Raw genomic sequence first — 16849 nt, 5'->3', positions numbered from 1 at the left:
CGCTGGGAGCCGGGGGGACCCACGGGGGACCCACGGGGCACCGCGACCACCGGGGCGGGCACCGCGGCTGCGAGCCGTGCCAGCCCCGCCGCGGGCCGGGAACAGCGGCTGCGGGGGTGCGGGAGGGGAGGCACGGCGTGTACAGGGGGAAAAGCACAGCCCCAGGAGGTACAGCCTGTGGGTGTGCAGCTGGAATCCACAGCGAGGGGAGGAGGTACAACCTGTGGATGTACAGCCCGGGGGGTGCAAGCTGTGGATGGCACAAGCACACACACACACGCACACACACGCACACACACACGCACACACAGCCCGGAGATGGTGCCCAGCCTGCCAACAGCCTGGCACCGCACAGCCCGCAGTGACCAGGGGCTGCTCAGCCCAGGCTGTGTCTGTCACACACAGTGACACTGGCACTCACCGCGGGGACTGTCTGTGTCACCGTGCGTGTGCGTGTGTCACCGTCTGTGTCCCTGTGTCTGTGTCCCTGTGTGTCACTGTGCGTGTGTCTGTGCGTGTCACTCCCTCTGTGTCCCTGTGTGTATCACTGTCTGTGTCCCTGTGTGCGTGTGTCACTGTGTGTGTGTGTCACTCCCCCTGTGTCCCTGTGTCTGTGTCCCTGTCTGTGTCCCTGTGCGCGTGTCCCGGCGCTGCTGAGGGGCGAGCGGCGCTCCGCGGAGGGGGCTCCCCGTCCCGTCCCGCCCCATCCCGTCCCGCGGGGCCGCCCGGCGGTCCCGGTAAGCTCGGGGAGCGCCCCGGAGCGAAGTTGGGAGGAGCGGCGGCGGCGGCCCGGGCCCCGGCGCCCCTCGGCGCCTCCTCCGAGCCCGGCGGCGCTCCGTGCCCACATGTAACCTCATGTTTGTTTTCTTCCCTCTCCAGGCTCGCCGCGCTCAAACCGCCCCGGGGGAGATGGAGATGAGGTCGGTTCCCCTGGCACGGCTCAGCCCCGGCAGGGTGAGAGCGGCTCCGGCGCTGCGAGATCCCCGGGCCGTGCGGAGGGCGGGGAGGGAGCAGCCCGGGGCTGCGGGCAGGGAATGGCCCCGTCCCCTCGCTGGGGTGCTGAAGGAATTTTGGTTCCTGTGAAGCAACTGCGAAAATGTCACCAGCCCCAAAGGGGCAGGAGGAGGTGGAACTGGAGTTTAAAAAGCGCCCAGGCCAACTTAAACGGGTTTCAAAGGTGAGAACTGGCAGCAAGCACTGGAAAGTGGAGAGGTTTTTTTTAAAAGTGCATGGAAATTTGCAGGGCCTTAGCAATAACAAGAACAAAAATGTGTGCTGGACTCCAAAACTAATGTGGGGTTTGCTATAAAAAAGGTGATTTTTTCCAGGTAAATGGAGAGCCTGCTTGAGCTTTCTCCATCAGGTCTGTGTAGCTTTAGTCTGGCTGAAGCCAAGCAAAAATCTGTGTGTGTGAGGCAAGACAACAAACTGTGTTTGTATTGGGGGAAGAGCTGGATGCTCCAGAGAAAATGGCATCAGCCCTTGGAGCAGGGGTGTGACTCCAGCAGCTGCTGCTGCAGAGGGTGCTGGGGAGGAGTTGTTCACCCTCTCCCTTTAAAACCCTGATAAGGAACTGCTGGAGCAGGACTAAAATCCTGATAGAGTGATCAAAGCATGCTTGAATGGCCAAGCAGTGATTTTCTGTCATCACCTCAGCCTGTGAGATGTAGAATCCCCAATCCCACATTTAAGCCAAGCTGAAATCAGTAGAATTCCTCACCTGGAATACCAGTGGTGGTGTGGAAACACCTGGGAGTGAGAGCCAAGGGCTCCTTGCTCCTGCAGCTCCTTTCCTTTTCAAAACCCACCCTTGCACGGGCACAATCCTCTAATATTTTTAGCAAGTTTTTGTTGTGCTTTCCTAGCAACAGCCAATTCCTTAATGATTAATCCCCAAACTGTGGCAAATCTGCAAATTTGGGGATGCGTGCTGAAGTCATCTGTGCTGCTGCCTGACGTCAGCATTGCATAATCTGTTGACTGTCCCCTTTTTATGTAATGTATGTTTGGAGTTTGTTTTAAAATGTGCAAATGTTTTTTTTTTCCCCCTGCCTGCTGCTGCTCCGATATTCCACGTTTGCCTCTCCGTTGCCCTCTGGAGTTGCAAACTTGTAAGGCAGCGTTTTCACGGCTGGACCCAGCCCAGTGTTTTGTGTTTCTCTCTTAAAAACAGCCTCTGGGACATCTCAGCACCTTCTCTTTGCCAGGTGAGTTACTTAGAGTGTTAAAAAACCTCCCCAATTTTTGCAGTTTCTGCTTCCCGCTGGTGGAAACATGGAAGCTTCTTGTGCTGCTCCATCAACATCATAAATGGACTTTTATTGGAAACTTAGTAACACATTAACTTTGGCACCGCGAAACCCTTGTGGTTTTTTTTAAACTCATTTCAGAACTTGATGTGTCCAATTCCCTCCGGCAGCGTGGGGGTGGTAGAAATAATTTTGTGATGTTTTCAGGAATGCCTGGTTTTAGGAAAGAAACAAACCAAGAGGGGGTAAAGTTGTAGAAATACACAAAAAAGTGGTGGGTGGAGAAATAGTTCCGTGGTCTTTTCAGCAGTGCCTGTTTTTAGGAAAGGAAAAAAAAACAATGGGGGGAGTAAATATAGGTCGATGGAAGCTTGTAATTTAACTAATTAGCGGGACTGTGTATTTCAAATGTTTTTATGTGGATTTGATGACCTAAGAATGCCAGCTCGGGCACCTGGAGGCCGCTCCCTGCATTCCCTGTGGGCACAGCTGGCACTGGGAGCTGCTCCCCTCGGGGGGCACGGCGTGGGTCACCCTCTGGAGCCACCCGTGCCAGCCTCCAGAGGAGCCCAGTGGAGCTGTGGGGTGGGCTGGGAAATGCCAGCTCCTGGAAAAGCAGCCAGCAGGAGCCTGGTGGTGGCTCAGGGCACGGTGCCACCCTCGGGGCCGGGGCCGTGCCCGCGGTGATCCCGCTGTCCCAGAGCGGCCCCAGAGCTCTCCTGGCTGGCTGCCACTGTCCCCATGCTCCCTGACACCCGGCACTCGGGCAGCACGAGCCAAGTGCTGCTGCCTGGCTGCTTTAAGGGGGAGGAAGGGCTGTGCCCTGTATGAGGGTGCTTTGCTCTTTCTCCATGAAATCCAGCGTGGGTGGATTTGCCCACAAGGAGCTGCTGCTTAAAACCACTCGGAAGCCGCCGTGGTCATTAAGATTTAACACTAATTATGTGGATAATTTCCTGGAGTGAACCTCAGCTGCAAAACCACTTGTGTTAAGGCTTTCACCTGTGGGGTGACACGGGGTTTTTGGGACACCGAGGGAGGAGGACACCGAGGACTCAGCAGAGGGGCCCATGACTGCCAGGCTGCCCTGGCTCAGTTATCACAGTGCTGATGCTGTCTCTTGTAAAGGTACAGTACTGTGATAACTGAAGGATGGCAGCCATCTGAGCTTCACGGCACCCTGGGGCCACCCGAGCCACCACGTGCAGCCTCCTGCTCCACTGCAGCGTGCTCGTTTCACCTGGAACCCTTGGCATAAAGGTCACGTTTGTTTCAATAAAATATTGCACTCTTTGCCTCGTTACTGGCTGCTTCGTCTGGGGAGGGCTTCCAGAAATGCTGTGCTTTGGAAGTGGTCAGAAATGGTTCCCAAAGCAGGTCCTGTGCTGCCTGGTGGATATTAAATAACAGAGAGGCCCCTCCGTGGGGTTACTTGGTAACAGAACAAATTATTCTGTAGCAATAGAGAAAATGAAGCCCTTTTAAGATACTCTTTTAATATTTTTTTTGTTAGGATACCACAGTCTTGGCTGGTTACTGTAACTCAGAGGTCTCTATGTGGGACTTGGCGATGGGAAATGGGTTCTTTCCAGCAGTGAGTTACTGGTGGGTCGGGGACAGTCCCTTGCAGGGGTTCCTTAGGGCTTCTCTGCTCTGTGAGTGGGAGACTGGATTTCCTAGGTCATTTTTACAGCGGTGTCATCAAAATCCCTGGAAATGAGGTGGTTTTCAGGGAGCCTGTGCTGATCTTTGTGCCGTGTGAGTTAACTCTGCAGTGCTGGGACGCGACAGCAGAGGGCCCCGCGGGCCGGCTTGTGGTGGGAGTGTGAAATCCCAAGATTTTTGCATGAAGTAACCGGAACCCTGCAGAAATGTCCGTGCAGTGCCCGTTTCCCAGATTCCTGCCCTGCCCCGAGGAGCTGGTGCCAGTCAGGCTCCCGAGGCTGATGCAGCACTTTCCAGAGGTCACTATTTACTCTCCGTCCTGACATTCGGCGTGGTCATTGACCCAACAGTGTTTAGAAATTCTTCTTTCTGGGCTGGATGATTCGTGTCCAGCAGGGCTTTGCCCTCTGCTTCCCTTCTGCTTGGGGAAAGGGACAGGGATTAGCTCCAAGATGGTTTTTCATTTCCCTGCTGCTCACTGGAAGTTTTTGGGGCCAGCACGGCGGGGTCAGGGCTGTGCAGCCGTGATGGAACATTTTGCCAGCCTGCGTCACTTAATAGGGGGAAATTCTTACTGCTGCTGTGACAGAGGCTCGAGGCTGCTTCTGGAGGAGGGCTCTGTCTCACCAGAAACTGCAAACAATAAAAAAAGACATCCTGCTACCAAGAGCTGAAATTCTGGATTAAAATCTGAGCAGAGTCAACCCTCAGCTTCCACTTCCCGAAGGTTACAGGCACCTCTTGATCAGGCAGGAATGTGCTTATCCCAAAAAGGAGCAGTGCTCATCTCTGTGCTGGCTGTCCCACAGCAGCACTGCTGTGCTGCTCCTTCCTGTGCCACCATCATTCCAGCATGGACGGCAGAGAGGAGGAGCTGTGCGATCCTGCCCGTGGGAGGATTTGAAAGCTGCCCAGGGCTCTCTTTTTACCCATTTCAGGATCCAGCAGGTGCTGGATGTGCATCCCCTTTCCTGGGAGAAAGGCAGGTGCATCCAGCCAGGTGCTCGTGGTGCTGCCCCAGGGACAGCTCCCAGTGCTCCCTGGTGGAGACAGCGTGGTGACTCCCTGTAGGAACCATCAAGTGCTTTCCTGCCCACAGAAAGCAAGATAAGTGCTCAGAGGCAGATCAAGGTTTGTTCTGGATCAGATCCAAGGAGTACAGTTGCTCACCCGCCTGGGCACGGCTCAGGTGTGAGGTTAAAGAGCAAGCCGTGCTGTTTTTAGGGACGTGCAGCAGAGCCGTGCAGGGGACACTCCTGGGGCTGCTGCACAGTGACTGGTGCCTCTCATTTCCTGTCACAACAAGCACAGCCTCGGCTCTGGCATGGCACAGGAGCCGAAGCACTGGCTGTGCCTCCGAGCAGCACCTCTCCAGTCACATTTACTGGAATTTATCTCCCCCTCCAGCACAGTGGGCACAGAGTCCATCTCTTTTTCCTGTAGCTTCCTCCTGGTATAGAAATGGGACCCACTGGTGGGTTTGCTGTCCAAACATTGCTGCACATGAACAATGCAACTCTCAGAGTCTCTTTTGCCACAGGAGCACTTCCTCCTACCCACGTGTTGAAGCAAGACATGAACAACCTGCATCCAGGGGTGCAGAAACAAGGTCTGTGCTCTGTGCTGAAGCTGTCTGTGGTTCCTGGGACTGATCCCAAGGCAAGGCAGTTTCTCGTGCTGTGTCTCAGCTGCCGTTCCAGATGAGTCTGTTCTTACCCAGCAGTTCTCAGGCTCTTGCATCAGGAAAGTCCCTTTTCCCATCTGGACTCTGCTGCCTTCCCACCCACGTTCCACGTGGGGAGAGGAGCACTTCTGCTCCTGGGATGTCTCCTCGGGGCTGTGAGGCTGCTCTGCTCCTGGCTCCCAGCCTCAGCTCAGCCTTTTAAGGGTGGGAGCTGTGCTCGGAGCAGCCTGGCCCTTCTGACAGCAGCTGGATTAAAGGCATCCACTCTCTGCAGCCCTTGAGACCAGGTGAAGATGTTGCCTTTTCCCAAAATGCCTTTTTTTTCCCCCTCCAAATGTACCTTCTGTTGCTGTTGGACTGAAATAACAAGAATCTTTCCCAACAGAGCTTTAAGCACTCAGCCATTTCAAAGTCCAGCAGTGCCCTGTGTGAGTCAGACTCTTTTAATTGCTGCTTATTTAGATCTTCTCCAGCTTAGTGCAGACACTTGAACTTGAACTTTAACCCAGACCTTCTGATTAAACATCTTTACAAACCAAGCTGCCTACTCACAATGTCCCCCTGCAAATATTAGATGTAGTAGAAAACTTGAGTTGATGTCTGATTAAGGATTCCTCAGCATGAGCCTGGAGATGCTGGACAATGTGGAATGAACTCTGCTGGGGCCTCTCTGTACTTCCCTGGAGCTGGGAAAAGCAGTGCCCAGGAGCAGCGTGTGAACAGAGGGTGACACAATCCCTTCTCCTTTCTCTATAAGATATTCCTGCCTGTATCTCACATTTTGGAAACAGCTGCTTGCTGACTTGTTGGATTATATGTAAACCCTGCATTTTGTCATTAGCTTGATTCACCAAGGGCAACTGACTTTATGTGATGGCTGGTCAGGGACAGAAGTACTCAGCAGGAGCTGAGTGTTCCCGTGTGGTGCAGTGTCAGTTACTGCTGCAATTGCTGCATTTGGGCAGATGAGAAAGACAAGATTGCAGAGTTTGGTACATAATTTTCTCTTAACAACATTTCACAGGAGCAGGAGAGGTGCACAGATCCATGTGTGGATTAATATACTCTTATACAAGGTCTTTAATTGATGTTGGGCATCAATTAAATGTTCTCATTTTTCTGGGAGTGGTGGAACCAGAGGAAAGACCCCTCTGCTCCAAAGGGCTTTGGCTGCCAGCTGTGCTTCAGTTCATAGGTTAAATTAGAATTCAAATCTCAAGTTCCCTTTTGACTGCAAGAGGCTGAGAGCTGCACTTTGGGGTTTGTCATGCACAGGGATGTGCATCTGCCCCTGGAAAAAGCCTCTTTCAACCAGAGTAGAAAATGGAGAAAAACACGAGGTTGCTCAGGTTTTTCCTTGGACCTCCCTAAGTCAGGCACTGCAGCCTCACCCGCAGCTCAGGACACAGCAGTCCCCGGGTCTGTGCCACACAGGGTCACCTTAAATTAAGGCAAATTTGCTCAGATTTGTGCAAGGACAGCAGTGCCAGGGGAGGCCAGAGCTGGGCAGGAGGGCTGGAGAGGGCAGGGAGTTGTTGGTGCTCCCTCTGCCTCCTCCTCTCCACGGTGAATGTCAGAGCTCTATCGACTGCCCTTCTCTGAATGAACTCCAGGAGCAGGCAGAGTACACTGAATAATTCAGGAGAGACGTGTGTTTAAACATTTGCACAAGCCTCAGATTCCTCCTGCCTAAAAATAAGACTGGCAGAGAGCAAATGATTCCTGCTCAATGGATAATGGAGCTGTGGAGCCCATCCCAGCAGCCAGGACCCCATCCGTGAGTCTCATCCCTGCTGCTGGGCCAGCCAGGACCCCATCCATGGGTCTCATCCCTGCTGCTGGGCCAGCCTGGGGCTGAGGGTGGTGGGAAGTTCAAGGCCATGAACACACAAGGGCAGCACCAGCACAGGCAGGTTTGGTCTGGTGCTGGCAAAGAGCCCTGCAGAAAGGGCTGGCAGAGGAGCAGGGGAGGTCAGTGAGCATCAACAAGGAGAGCTGTTTTCCATGATGGGAGTCTCACCTCCAGCTTATTTTAAATACAGCATGACTTTGTGATAACTCACAAAAAGGTGTCAGTGTTGGAGCAGATTCTTGCAGAGGGGAGTGGATGAGGAGGAGTCAATCCCTCTCCCACTGAAGCACAGGCTGTGCTGGATGAGGTGGACACAAATCACAGAGACATGTGAGAAGCTCCATGAGGGTGTTCCTGGTTTGGTGTGTTCCGTGTGCTCACATTCCCAGAGTGATAAAAACATCCCGTGGTTGCTTGAGCAAAATCTCCTCCCTGTGCAGAATATCCGCATCTGCATCCAAAGCCTTGCTGCATCCTGGTTTGAAATGGATCCAGAAGACTCTGGAAATGAACATTTCCACAAGTTTATTGCTAATGAAGCCTAATTAATTTTGGATGTAAATGTGCCAAGCTCCTGCAGTTGTGTGCAGCCGTGTTAAAGGAAAATTCAGTGGTTTTATCTGAACATTATCAGAGGAACAGGGTTTGTTGAGTTCCTTCTTAGACTGTGGACTTCTCCCTTCTTCACCTCTTGAACTCAGCTAAGTTAAAGGAAATGTCACAGCCTTTTAAAACACCTGCCTGAAATATAAGAGGAAATGAGGAAAAGAAAGAGATGGGAGAAGATTCCTACACTGCTCCTCACCTCTATAGCTTTCATGGACTGGAATGGTAACTTCAGCTATTTCCACCAGATTTTGTGCTGCAACCTGGATGTTCTCAGTAGGTTTGAAACCCATGTTCAAGTGCACTGTGACAATTCTCCTCTTAATGTGGACTGTGGCATTTAAAGGCCACCCAGGGTGACAGAGACCAGCCAGAACATCACATTTCTCTAAGATTCCTGACACTCTTTTTTCCCTTCCCACAGCAGCCACATCGTCCTGCTGACTCCATTCAACCAGCATAGCTGGATTGGAGCACTCAGCTCATCCTTAATGGGAAAATACTCCACTTTCCTCCAGATCTGGAGCTTGTTTGCCATCCTGCCTGGATTTCTGAGCCCTCTGTGCCATTGTGAACACCCCTCCTGGAAATACAACCTTGATTCCCAATCTCTTTATGACAGAGGGAGGGGGAATATGGTAAACTCCACCTCAAAATGCTGCTTTTCAACCCAGGGTGAGGAATTGTCATTTCCAAAAGTGCACCCGAGGAAAACAGCAGCAACAGAGTGAGCTTTGGAATTTGTCCAGGCATTAAAGATTTTTAGAAATGCTACGTGCTCTGTGTCACGTGTGTCCCCCTGAATGGGACAGGGAACCTGGACAGTGCTGGGCGTGACCTGAGCAATGCTCCAACCACGTACACAAACTCTGGGGGGTGTGGACAGAGAGGGACATGATCAATATTGGATCATTTTGGTGACAAACGTGGCATTTCCCATCTGAAAATATTTAATTATTGCTCAGGTTGAGATCACTGCTGTGCTTTGTGCCTCCCCACCAGCACACTCCACTTCCAGTAAGTGCTAAACTTTCCCTTATAAAACCCAGCTGTTGCACATACAACTTTTTCTGGGATATATATATATCTCCCTGAAAAAAAATACCCATATATATCCATAAATATCCTGGTGGATGTGGAGCCAGTCCATGAGCAGCAGCACTGTCTAGCTGCAGTGGTGTGGCGGGCAGGCAGCCAGGCAGCAAGTGGGTACCTGTGAGCTGTGCCAGCAGCAAGCTCATCCTTCTGGAAAGGGCTGTGCTGGGAAGTGGATGAGCTCAAGAAAATGCATTTGAGCTTCTGGGCACTATCGATTTGTCTTGATGTGTTTTATTCATCTGCTTGAAGCACAAGAAAAACGTGCTGGTGGATGGAGTCGGAGTTCAGGGGAGGGGGAGCAGAAGTGGGGCTTGGAGCTGGCCACCATCATCATCTTCCTCCTCTGCAGCTGCTCTAGAGCTCTACACAAACCCAGTTTCTGCTTCCCAGCAAGGCAGCAGAAGGGATCTTTTTCAGCAGAGAAATCCGGAGGGAAAATGAAAATAAAGCAGTTGGTTTGGTTTGGTGTAAGAACAATGAAGAACCAGAGAGATGGCATCAGGAATAAACAGACAGTGAAGGCAAGCAGCAACATGAACACGCCTGCTGCAGGGCTGGGACACCCAGCAGCACCTTCACACTCCCCAGCTTGGAGGAAAGTGGGTGAACTCATTCCCCCGGCCAGGAAAGTCGGGAATTGAGCTCCTGTTCCACCCCCCACCCACGGCTCTGGCAGCTCGCTGCAGCCTGCCCAGGAAATCCCCCTGGAAGCCAGAACACAAAATCTAATCTCTGCTCTGCCAAGTACCCCTGCACTACCGACGTGAAGTAGCTCTCCTTCCCCAAAATGAGATTATTAGCTTGAAACAAAAGGGTTGGGCACCATGTTTAGAAGTAGTTAATTGCTCGGAAGCAATTCACACCTTCCCCGTGTCTCAAAATAAATTCTCTCGCTTGCTTTTCCAAGCAGAGCTCTCTGAAAACCGTGTCAGCAGCGGGGTTTCACGCATGTTCCGTGAGCACAGGAAGCTGAAGATAAATTCAGCAACAGATCAGATGTGAAGAACTTGTGCACTTGGCTGTCTATTTATACACTCCACGAGCAGCCAGGGGCCCCACGGGCTCTGAGGTGTTCCGTGGGGATGGGGTGCAGGGGTACCCAAAAACCCAGCTGAAGGGCTGCTTTGGATTTTGGAGCACCCAGGGTTTCGTTGGTGACCCCTTCCTCCTGCTCCTCCTGGCCCTGCATCCTGCTCCCCATCCTGCAGCACGGGGAGAACCAAAAATACAATTTGTGAAATGATTTCTAATTTCCACAGCGGGAAATAATTTCTCTGCAGAAGCGAGCGAGAGCACAGAGTTGTTCTCAGAATGCTTTCAAATCCTACTACAGGTTAGGGAATTTTACATCTCCTTTTACTCATCTCTGACTTCATTGCATCCTCCTGAATTCTGCTGATACGAGTGAGGAGAACCAGAGTTACTGCCAGGAACAAATCAATGGCAAACTGGAACCACTTAGAGAGTGTTAAATCACCTTTATATAAAAGTCCTGTCAATCCCAAGCTGATGCCATCAGTGATGTAAAGCACTTTACCGTATGCCCCTCAGTGTAACTTGAAATATGTATTTTAAAAAAGCTTTTAAAACATTTAAACTGTTTAAAGTGAAATGTAAATATCCCATTTCAGAGGGAAAGGTGAAGCTTGAAATCAAACTGCAGAGTGGACAAGGAGGGGATAATCCATGCATCCATCCCTACCCCTTCTTTAAAGAAGGCTACAAGAGGAAATTTGTTGGAATTTAGTTTGATTTTTAAATCACAACTACCAAGATGGTCAGATCTCATCTTCTGTATTTTGCCTCTTATTTTTTTGGTGGAGAATATCAGTGCATCCTGGAATTTACAAAATAAAGAAGGATGTAAGATACAAGATGATTCTTCAGATGTGTCACTGCACCCCAGTACACAGAGGGGGAAAAAAAGGTTTATTTTTCTTTATTTACTTTTCTGCAGCTCTTTGCGAGCCTATTCTCTTGCTAAGCAAGAAACAAAGCCACAATTACAGATGATTAATTCCTTAGAGAAAACTACTTCGAGAGTTTTAATACAAAATTGCATCCTTCCTATAGGCTGGAATGTTGTGGTAAACACAGAGAATTTTGGGTATAGGTTGGAAATGCCTCCCTGTTATTAACATAGTTCTTGGAGGAATTTTTAGAAGCACATTGATTTCATCCCAGTTTCATGTCAGAGAACAACCAGCAGAAATCAGCAGTCCCAAAATCAAGGAAAAGGAGGCAAAAGCTCACGTAGCACACAGGACTGGGAGACTGAACACACAATTTCAGTGGAATCCAAGTGCCAGAGCAGCTCAGCCTGTTGTTTGTTTTTTTAAAGTGAGGTGTGTGAATTTAATTCTGGCTGAAGGACGTGGCCTTTGAGATCCTGGGTCATTCCTGGACAGGATCCTGAGCTCTGGGCATGGATTTACATGGAGGAGAGGCAAAGCTGCTCTCCTCCACGAGCAGCCCCAGGCTAAGCCCCTTATGCAATCCTTGGTCACAGCCTCAGCCGGGCATCTCCAGGGTTTAAGGACCTTGGCAGCTTCAGTTGCTGTGCTGAGAAACAAGTAAGGCATAGATAATGCAGATCTGAGGTGCTCTGCAGCATGAAAATCCACCAAGAAAAATGATTTTATCCTTATCATGGCAAAGCCACGGGAAGGGCTGGTGAGAAGGAAGGAAGGAGAATTGGTGGAAGCAGCTCCTGCAGGTCAAATGTGGGGGAAAGGGAACAAGGAGAGGGCAGGCCTGGGAACCATGGCACATCCATACATATCTTAGATGTTAGGTGTTGGAGCCCTGGGTGCTCAGAATTCCAGACTTTCTGTGCTGCCAGGCACTGATCCCCAGGAGAGCACTGCATTGACCTGAGGCTGTGGAGAAGGATTCCAGAATGGAATGACAGAACTGGGATTGTGGGTGTGCAGTTTGAATAGAAGTGTGTAACATCACAGGGTGGGAAACTTAGAATTTAAAGCTTTAGAATATAGTAATATATATAAGGCAAGAGGGAAATTTTAGGGTGATGGCTGGTCCTTCTATCACCTTCTTCAGGAGTGTAGGTGGTATTTTGTCATTAGATAGAAAAATCCACATTGCAGGATATGAGTAGTTAGTTATTAGGTTAAAAGTAAAAATAATGTAAGTGTCATTTCTTTATTAGTTTTTTCCTTAAAAGACCTTATAAAGATAAATATGAGGCTATTTGGTGACCTGTTAGTGAAATGCTGTAGAACTCACAACTTATAAGACTACAATATAGATAAGAATTAATAAATATATGAGTCTGAACATGAAATACCATCTCTACACTTTTAATCCTGACCCTGACCAAAGCAGAAAAAGAAGAAAAAAAGGCAATAGTTAGGGAAAAATGGAGGGTGCTCAGAGCAGCTGTGGCTGTCCCTGGATCCCTGGAATGTCCAAAGCCAGGCTGGATGGGGCTTGGGGCAGCCTGGGATAGTGGAAAGAGGCAGGGTGTGAAATGAGATGATTTTTAATGTCCTTTCCAATCCAGACCCTTCCGTGATTCCATGATTTGCACTGTTAACCTCTCTTCTTCCAGCCTCAGGCTCTTTTCTAATCTTGAGATTCCCAAAGTGATGGCAGCAGGGTGAGGCTCCAGTGCCTCCCCACAGCGCGTGGTTAATCCAGACCCAGTGGCCATGTAGCTGAGCAAAAAGGTTAACACGGTGCAAAATCACCCAAATTCCACCCTGCTGGTTCCCCGACAGCTGTGGAAACAGGGAGAAGGGAAAAATGGAATCAGTGAGTATTTTTCAGTCTGTGAATTACAACCACCTGGGCACGTGCACTCCCAGGCCAGCAGCACCTGACTCCCGGCTGCTCCCAGGTAGATTTCCAGGAGCAAAGGGACAAAACTCGGCATTGCTGAGGCACGAGGCAGATGAGCTGGGGCACAGCGCTGCAGCGGTGTGCAAACACCACAGAACAGCAAGGGGCCTTTCACTGCTGGTGCTGCCACACGCCAGAAAGCCGTGATAAATTGGTGTCAGTGTGCTTAGTCTGGGTTACACCGAGGGGAAATATTTATCAGAATGGGGTTTTTAATGACCTATTCGTCTTTTAGGACAATTCCCCCAAAAGGCAGCAGCAGATTTACCCTTCAGTCAGAAGAAAATGCCAGATACGTGTGGTGTGTGGGAAGCAGGGGCGAATGATTTCATTGAACTGAATAATTTTCTTATGCGTTTTACTTCCACTTGTGCCGTTTCCTGTGACTTTGACAAGAGTTTGAAACCGCAGTGAAAAAACCAGTTTTTTTTCTGTGCAGACGGGAGGATTGCAAGCGTCTCCTCATTTCAGTGAGTTGTTTACACCGGCTCGCTCACATCGGCGTGAGAATGGAAACGGGGTTGTGGGTTTGTACAGATGATCCACACACACCTGACAGGGGCTTGCCAGGTGGGGGTCGGACATCAGGACAAGAAGGTGTGGTGGTAAACTGTGCCAGGGCTGGTTTGGGTTGGACACCAGCAGGAATTTCTCCATGGAGAGGGTGCTCAGGCCTCGGCAGGGATTCTCGGAGCGCCCATCCCTGCAGGCGTCCAGCGCTCTGGGCTGGGTGACTGGCTGCACTGGGTGACCTTGGAGGGCTTTCCCCAGCTCAGTGATTCTGTGATTCCGTAATTCCCTAGCTCAAACAGCCCCGTGACAAACTCTGCCCATCTGCGGGGGTGACAGCGGCAGCCTCGGCGCTGGCGTGGGGAAGAACCCGCAGCTCGGCCACTGTCCGGGCGGTAACCACAGAACGCTGGCACGGTTCGGGCTGTAAAGGCCGTTCCCGCACACGAACCGGGCCGAAGCGGGCCGGGCCGGGCCTGTCCCACCCCGCGGTGCCTCAGCCGGGCCCAGGCGCCTCCCCGGGGCGGGCCCGGCCCCGCGCATGCTCCGTGCGCCTCCCCTTTCGCGGGGAGCGGAGCGGAGCGGGGGCGGCGTGGGGTTCTGCCGGCGGCCGCGTCCCGGGCTGAGCGCGGCGGGCGTGCCCGGGGTGCGGGGCGGCTGCGGGCCCTGAGCCGAGAGGGGCCGGTGCCCTGAGGAACCTCCGCGTCCCTCAGTCCGAGCGGGGCCGGTGCCCGTGGGGAACAGTGTCCCAGAGGGTGCCGATGGAGGAGCCCCCGGTGCTCTGCTGCCCCCAAGGCAGGGTGCGGGGCTGTCAGAGCCACGTTTCGGCCCCGGGCCGGCGGCAGGAGGAGCAGCAGTGGAGCAGCTCCGGCTCGGAGGAGTTACAAGCCCCCCGGAGCCCCGGTGGGCGCGGAGCACCGTGAGCTCTCTGTGCCGGACATCCCGCTGCCCTCGCTGCCGGGCGAGCGGCGGCCGTGGGACAGGTGCGGCTCCAGCTGTGGTCTGGCAGCTGTTCTGTACACAGGGACACTTTGGGACATCTGCCACCCCGCTCTGCCCCTTCCCCCACGGGAGGTAGGTGCCAGCCTGCGTATCCATCACCCCAAAGGACACGCAGGGATGAGGAGCAGCCTGGCAGGGTGTGCTGACTGTGCGCCTTCTCATAACGCCTAAACCATAATTCTGCTCTGTGACTGTGTGTGTGACAAAGTAATTGCTGTGTTGGATAATGGCTGCGAGTCGGAACTAAATCGATCTTTAAGATCTCTTCCAACCCAAACCAGTCTATGGTTCTATAACCGTGTGGAATTGGGATTTTTAAAATCCATGTATCAGGAGAGCCAGGACAAATCAGAAGCACGTTAAGGCTGCTGCTAATAATGTAGATTGAGGGTAGAAAGACAGCTCAGCAGTGGCTCAGTGTGGCAGGAGAGGATGGATCCAGCTCTGTTTAAACAGGCACTGGCCCTGTGCTTAGGAGGAGGCAGTGTCTGTTCCAAGGAATTAGCAATGGGAAGTCATCATTTGAGGCACGTCTAGAATTCTAAATGCAAGGAAAACTTCGGGATATATTTTTTTTTTTGTGATTAATTTATTGGGGGAGGCAGGTGGAAATAACTCCAAGTCGTGTCAATGTTTAAACTAAACTCCTCAGAACCCAGCCTTGCTTGGGGAAGGCTCCTGCAGGTTTATTTCTGAACGGAGTGGATGTACTTTGGTGCTGCTTTATTCGGGTGCTGCAGCTCGCTATTAAGTTCAGTTTTGCCCTTATAAGGGGACTGGGAGGCATTTCCTCCTGGCACTTGTTTTTAAAACACACAGGAAGTTGCACCTTGATCTGGGTCTGTGGTAGGTGATACCAAGACAGGTGCTTTGAAATGTGGGGCCAGCTCAGGCCGTGCTGCTCTGGCTGAGCCAACAAACCCGCCAGGCTCGAGATGTTAAAGTTTGTCATCGGGCAGATGCTACAAATGTTTCTGTCAGTACATTTTTGGTGATTCAGTTGTTAAATATGTTACTGATCTGAGTGTCACAGTATCATCTGCAAGCTGTCCCAAAGCCTGGTGGCACAGCGTGTCTCTGCCCTTTGGGAAAGGTGATGTGAAAAGCTTGGAAAAACCACGGGGAATGGGTTTAAACTTGGAATATAATAGAATATGGTATAGAATATAAACACAAAACGGGAACAATTTTTAACTTGTGAACTCTCGGCAGTTCTTGGAACTCTTAACTCTTGTGCACTGCGCAGTTATTCAGAATTAATTGCAAAGTGGCCTTTTTTTGAGAGGTAGCTTCTGTAAATGTTGAGCTGTTTCTGTATGTTCAAATTGTCAGTTCAATGATTTTAGTTAAAAAAAAATCAGGAATATTTTGTGGAAAAACTGTGAAAAACAAACTGTATCAGCTGCAAAGCAAAAAGCTGGAGTGCACCTGAAGAGTCACTCGGGGTAAAATCAATATTCCTTTAAAATTCATTTTTCCCTCGGTCAAACAGAGTCTGCAATTTCAAGTTAGTTTCATTCTTTTGCCTGACCTTTTCAGGGCTGGAAGTAAGGCAGGGTTCTTACAAGTGGCATAAATTCAAGAAGTTTAGATGGACATTTCTGTAGTGGTTTAGTCTTGCAAATAAAGACAATATTCAGAGAAATCCGCTTCCCTTTTTTTTTGTGTGGAGGGGAAAAATCTGTTTTCACAGGTAGCATCCTCCAGCTTCACCCCTTTCCCACCACGTAGTGTTCCCTGGATTTGGAGGTGAAACCTTTTTCTTCAACTGAACTTTCCTTGGCACCTTCTGGTGCCTGATCTGCCTTGGGGAAGAGGCTCAAAATGAGGAAGGGAGCTCCAAAATCCAGCAGCCAGGTGGATAATCCTTGTGCTGGGTGTGAATTGCAGCAGAAGGAGCTGCTCTGGTTCCATACAGGGGAAGGTGTTTGCATTGTTTGGAGAGGCCTAAGCCTTCCCACATAAAAGCAAACCCTTAGGACTGCTTTTATCGAGGTGTGAAAAGGGTTCTTGTGAGCATTTCTGACCCAGGAAGGAGCTTGAGAAGCCAGACTCTGGAGGGACAGCGAGCTGGGGCTCGGTTCCTGGTTTGTCTGGTGTCCAACAGCAATTAAAAATGATAAAGTGTTTTCTTCTGGGTGAAGAACTGGCAATATTCACGTTGTTCTTTTTCAGCCTGGCTAACAGTTTGCAATTCAGGCATTATTCCTGTAAACACGCTCGGAGTTGCTCCAGACCTTTGAAGCACTTAAAATGCAATTAGATTTCAGGTATTTGTGGTGGCAAACACTTGCTAAATTGCTAGAAAATGGCTTTTACAGT

At 50.8% G+C, this 16849-nt stretch overlaps 1 long non-coding RNA gene across 3 annotated transcripts; it reads left to right on the top strand.

Annotated features, from left to right (window-relative positions):
- Positions 1 to 643: 643 nt before the first annotated feature.
- On the top strand, positions 644 to 8830 carry LOC120503379. 3 transcript variants are annotated; one of them, XR_005627721.1, is made up of 3 exons: positions 644 to 1177; positions 2102 to 2207; positions 8481 to 8830. It is a non-coding gene; the product is annotated as an uncharacterized LOC120503379 (long non-coding RNA). The 3 variants fall into 3 exon arrangements; XR_005627722.1 differs by having other exon boundaries at positions 7641 to 8830; XR_005627723.1 differs by lacking the exon at positions 8481 to 8830 and adding an exon at positions 3378 to 3552.
- Positions 8831 to 16849: the final 8019 nt, after the last annotated feature.

The sequence above is a fragment of the Passer montanus genome, unplaced genomic scaffold, assembly GCF_014805655.1.
Source record: "Passer montanus isolate IOZ18808 unplaced genomic scaffold, ASM1480565v1 scaffold25, whole genome shotgun sequence".
Taxonomy (NCBI): Eukaryota; Metazoa; Chordata; class Aves; order Passeriformes; family Passeridae; genus Passer; species Passer montanus.
Note: the sequence above shows the minus strand (reverse complement) of the source record. Positions and strands in the feature narration are given on the sequence as shown.